This window comes from Erinaceus europaeus, chromosome 10, assembly GCF_950295315.1.
Source record: "Erinaceus europaeus chromosome 10, mEriEur2.1, whole genome shotgun sequence".
NCBI lineage: Eukaryota > Metazoa > Chordata > Mammalia > Eulipotyphla > Erinaceidae > Erinaceus > Erinaceus europaeus.
The window spans coordinates 10,375,400-10,381,517 of record NC_080171.1 but is presented as its reverse complement, the minus strand read 5'-3'; positions in this window follow the sequence as shown (position 1 = coordinate 10,381,517).

Here is a 6,118-nt window from a genome sequence, read left to right as displayed (position 1 = left end):
ATTTCTGAGCCTTCATTTCCCCTTGTGTAAAGTGAGATCTCCACTCCACCAGAGCCATAACATGAGTTTGTAGAGAGCTGAATACACAAATGACATTCAGTGATGCACTCACTGCCCCCACACCGGACCAGACTCCCTGGATGTTGTAAATACCAGAACACAATCTTTTATTTTATTTTTTATCATTTACACTTTTGTCTTCAAAGTTGGAAAAGGGAAGAGAGAGAGAAAGAGAGAGAGGAGAGAAAAAGACAAACTAAAACTCAGAATGACTGAGTTAAGCCATCAGCCCCTATATACATTGCATGGTCTGGGTCTTGGTTTATTTTACAGACTAAACTAAAGCCTAATTCAAGAGGAGGCAAATAGAAATATTGTATTCTTCCTACAAAAGATTGTAAGTGATACTGGTTTACAAAATAGTAAAGTTTCAGGAGCACAGTTTCACACCTCACCCACTATCAAAGTTCTGTGAGCCAGCCCTACTGCATTTCACTGGCTCCCTCTCCCCTCCAAGTTTGTTTGTTTGTTTATTTATTTATTTATTTATTTTGCCTCCAGGGTTGTTGCTGGGCTCAGTGCCTGCACCATGAATCCACTGCTCCTGGAGGCCATTTTTTCCTCCTTTTGCTGCCCTTGTTGTTGTAGCTTTGTTGTGGTTATTGTTATTGTTGATGTCATTCATGGTTGGATAGGACAGAGAGAAATGGAGAGAGGAGGGTAAGACAGAGAGGGGGAAAGAAAGACAGACACCTGGAGACCTGCTTCACCACTTGTGAAACGACTCCCCTGCAGGTGGGGAGCTGGGGGCTTGAACCAGGATCCTTATATACTCACGCTTTGCACCACATTCACTTAACCCACTGCGCTACCGACTCCCCTAGATTTTATTTTTGACAAATGAGGATAGAAGAAGAAGAAGGAGAAGGAGGAGGAGGAGTAGGAAGAGGAGGAGGAAGAGAAGGAGGAGAAAGAGGAGAAGGAGGAGGAGGAGGAGGAGGAGGAGGAGGAGAAGAGAAGAAGAAGAAGAAGAAGAAGAAGGAGAAGAAGGAGGAGGAGGAGGAGGAGAAGGGATGACAACAATGACAACAAACCAGTAATAATTTTTTTTGAGGCATCCAGGTTCTTTGATACACAACCTTCACTCTCAGCACCACTTTCTTATTTTCTGGATAAGAAAAGGCTCAAGAGGACAAGTAAGTTGCTTACAGCCATAGACCAGGTACATGGAGAGTCTTTCCAACTCCAAAATCAGTGCAGGGCTGCCAACATTTTGGTAACCTCACAATACAGAGAGTAATTATTTCCCTCTTCTCCTCCCAGTAGTTTATAACCTTGGACATTAAACCTGCATTAATCAGGTGAAAATAACCTGCATTGGCAGATCTAGGTGGCCTGGTCTTGTTGGGCACCATTTCACGTGAACAGCAGCCTGGCTGAGCATGCCAGAGGAGAATGAGAACATCCCTTTCTGAGTGGTGCCACCTGCTGATGCCACCTGTGGCATCAGCATTTGGCGGCCTCTGTGGTTTGATGTACAACAGGAACCCAAAGTTCAGAAAAGTAAAGCTAAGGCATATGAGACCTTAGAGAAACAGCTGCTCCTGACCAACACAGATTTCTGGCAGCTTTTCTCCCCCTCCTCCCTAAACTCAGCAAAAGTATTTTAGATGGAGGTAGGATGGTATGTGTAAGAAGTATGGAATAAGAAAAAAAAAAAAAAACAACTTAGCACTAGCTAGACCACAGAAGGACACTTGTTTGCAGTAGGAGTGGAAGCAAGAGAAGACATCACCCTGTTTAGCCCTGGGTGGTAGCAGATGTGTGAAAATTATAAAATCAGAACTGATTTGCATTCAGGAGAAACACGTGATCACCTCTCTAGCATCTCTACAAACGTGGTCAGAAAAGAAGTTAACATAAAATGTCAGGTAGAAATGAAAGGCTGAGAGAGCACCCACAGCAAATTCTTTGCAATGCAAAGGAGGTACCAGAGGGATAAAGAACAGGAAAGCTATCAAGGGAGGGGATTGGATATGGAGCTCTGGGGGTGGGCATTGTGTAGAAATGTACCCCTCTTCTCCTATGGTCTTGTCAATGTTTCCATTTTGTAAGTAAAAAATTAAAAAATAGAAAGAAGTATGGAATTTGGAAGCTGTGAAGCACTGAGGAATCTCCCAGCCTTGTAGGCCCACTGTTTCATCAACTGCCAAACGGACTAGAATTGCCACCGTCAGAAACTGACCTTACAACATAGGCACATGACGATGTAGCGCTGGGGCTTTAGGTAGAATGTGTTGTCATCAAGTAGCTGGATCTTACTGGACGTGGCAAAGTAAATAAGTACGTGAAAAAAGTACTGAATGGTTTCACTCCTGTAGAGTCTAGAGACTCAAAACACACAAACTTGCGAAAACCAGAAACAAAACAAAAAACAAACAAATAAACAAACAAACACAGAACAGCCAGAAGTAAACAAACTGTCTCTGAGACTTTTACAACTATGATGACTATCATTCAGACTTTGGTGATGGTGCAGAGTGCAACAATAGCCTGTGATCTTATCATCTTGGAAGCCACTATTAACCACAAATTCTGAAAGAAAAAAAAAAGTAGTTTGAAAAGAGTCATTCTAAATCAAAATAGTCAAATAGCTGGATCTGAATGCATAATTCTAACTTACAGGCTTCCAATTGCAGACTCCACTATCAGACAATAATAAGGCAATGATCTTTCATAATCATTACTGTCAATACCTTCAACAATATTCTCATTTCTTTTTCATACTTGCTCCACTCTAGATTTTTCCCCCCACTCTTGATACATCTGATCTGAACATAATACCTACATAAGTCAACCAACTGGCCACAGCTTAGTACTGAAGGAGATCTGAGTCCACAAACAAGCTTGTACATAAAAGTAAATCTCTTTACAGTCAATAATATTTATACCCCTTTCCCATATTAGGGAGCTACTCTCTTCCCTGATTCAGCTTTCTGGTCCTTTTTCCAGCCATGACATCATCTCTCCAGACAATAACTTGGGTCCACCTGCATGGCAGACTCAAAAAAAAAAAAATGGGGGCTGGGCAGTAGCAGAGTGGGTTAAGTGCACGTGGCGCAAAGTGCAAGGTCCTGTATAAGAATTCCGGTTGGAGCCCCCGGCTCCCCACCTGCAGGGGAGTCAGTTCGCAAGTGGTGAAGCAGGTCTGCAGATGTCTATCTCTCTCTCCTCCTCTCTGTCTTCCCCTCCTCTCTAGACTTCTCTCTGTGCTATCCAGCAACAACAGCTTGACAGCAACTATAACAAGCACAACAAGGGCAACAAAAAATGGGGAAAAAAATGGTCTCCAGGAGCAGTGGATTCATAGTGCGGGCACTGAGCCCTAGTAATAACCCTGGAGGCAAAAACAAAACAAAAACAGCAACAACAAAAAAAACCACTACTATAGTCATGGGCCCTTTGGAATATAACTAAAATAAGCCTAGTAACTATCTACAAAATGGAGACCTCCTCCATCTTCATGTGCACTGATTTATTTATTTTCTCTTTTGTTGTCCTTGCTTTTTATTGTTGTTGTGGTTATTATTGTTGTTATTGATGTCGTCATTGTTGGATAGGACAGAGAGAAACGGAGAAAGGAGGGGAAGACAGAGAGGAGGAGAGAAAGACACCTTCAGACCTGCTTCACCACCTGTGAAGCGACTCCCCTGCAGGTGGGAGCTGGGGGCTCGAACCAGCATCCTTACTCCAGTCCTTGCACTTTGTGCCACGTGCGGTTAACCTGCTGCGCTACTGCCTGACCCCCTTGGTTGAACTTTTTATGCTATGTCTCACAAAGGCTCCACCATTTCACATTGCCACAAACTATGCACGTGGTTCCCTTCTGTCCAAATCCTCTTCAACATTTGTTCTGTCTTTTCTTTTAATATAACAATATGATTTAAAATAGCAGTTTTATTTAGAATTTGCACCAGTTTAAAGTCTTATTCAACATGAAATTTCTAATTAAAAATAAAAATAAATTAGCCAGCCTGTCTCCAAGAGCTTGGGAGAGATAGATTGTCCTCAGGAGGCTGGGTTGTCATGCACCTGGTTGAATGCGCATGTCACAATGTACAAGGACCTAGGTTCAAGCCCACAGTCCCCACCTACAGAGGGAAAGCTTTCTAAGCATTGAAGCAGTGTTGCAGGTATCTTATCTCTCTGTCTCTCTCCATATCTCCCCCTACCATCTCAATTTCTGGCTGTCTCTATACAATAACTAAATAAAGATAAAAAGAGATTGTCCTTGAGGAGTTGGGGGCAAAGCACTTAGATGATGGGAATGGAGAGAAAATCTACCCTTAATACCTTATAATCTTGTAAATCACTAATTAAAAATAATAAAGTGTGCTTCAGTTAGTTACCTCGTGTAAAGGCCAAGGTTCAAACCCACCTACAGAAGAATGATTCACAAGCAGTGAAACGGTGCTTCAGAGCCTCTTTCTCTCTCCCCATCTCTATTTTTCTATCTGTCTCTGTCAGAACAAAAAAGAAAGAAAAAGAACAATATATTTTTATTTCTATTTTTTATACTTATTTACCTTTTGTTTCCCTTGTTTTTCATTGTTGTTGTAGTCATTATTGTTGATGTCGTTGCTGTTAGAAAGGACAGAGAGAAATGGAGAGAGGAGGGGAAGACAGAGAGGGGGAGAGAAAGACAGACACCTGCAGACCTGCTTCACCACCTGTGAAGAGACTCCCCTGCAGGTGGGGAGCCGGGGGCTCGAACCGGGATCCTTACGCCAGTCCTTGCACTTTAATGTTTTCTTTTTTATCAGAGTTGTTTTTCTATTTTAATTTTTTGGATTGATAATAGGTTACAAGACTATAGGGTTACAGGTTCCACACTATACCCTGTATATACCATAGCCACCACCAGATTTCTGTGTTCTGGCTTTCCCGATGGTTACCACAATAGTCCTCACAATGTCCTAGAGATTGTTTCTATCTTTTGTTTATTTACCTCAAGGTCATGTATTCCAGTTCTCTAGATTCTCATATAAGTGAAAGCATCTGATAGTTGTCTTTCATGTCCTGACTTATTATGCTAAGCATAATAACCTCTAGCTCTATCCACTGTGTCTCCAAAGACATGATATCTCCTTTATATATTCTTCCCCAGACTAGTATTCCATGGAGTAAATATATCATAATATACATGTATATGTGTATATATATATATATTTTTTTTCACCAGAACACTGCTCAGCTCTGGCTTATGGTGGTGCTGGAGATTGAACCTGGGACCTCTGGTTCTTCAGGCATTAAAGTCTTTTTGCACAACCATTATGCTATCTTCCCAGCCCAACATTCCATAACTCGCTTCCAGTCTATGGCAGCTGTGAAGAGTATACCTATAAATCTAGAGCTGCATATGTCTGGGTGTCCTCTGAACAATATTTAAAAAATGAAAAATAATTAAAATGTATAATTCGAGAGGGTTTAGTACAGTCACTGAGTACTAAATGACAGTTTTTCAGAGAGAGAGAGAGAGGTGGCAGGTCTTTAAAAAGTAAAAAATCTGAGAGTAGAAATCATTTTAAAATGGCAGAATGAAGCCCAGGAGCAGGTGGCATTTGGGTCCATCAGACGATGGAACTGATGAGTCAGGGATCTTCTTCCCTTTCACCGTGGTGAATTTTTCACACTAAAAAAAAAAAAATCTGGGTCTGTGTGTTCTAGGAAGGCTAGTGTGACTGTAGCCATGCTAAGTAAACAAAAGAGTTACTCGGAGGTCAGGCGGTAGCGCAGCGGGAGCGGGTTAAGCGCACGTGCCACGAAGCACAAGGCCCAGCATAAGGGCCCCGGTTCGAGCCCCCAGCTCCCCACCTGCAGGGGAGTCGCTTCACAGGCTGTGAAGCAGGTCTGCAGGTGTCTTTCTCTCCCCCCACCCTCTGTCTTCCCCTCCTCTCTCCATTTCTCTCTGTCTCCTCCAACAACAACGACATCAACAACAAAACAAGGGCAACAAAAGGGAAAACAAAAAACAAAAACAAAACAACAAAGCTGAAGTGCTCCAGCTCAGAAACACCACCCTCCTGAGACAGAGCTCAGCTACAGTTCGGACGTGACA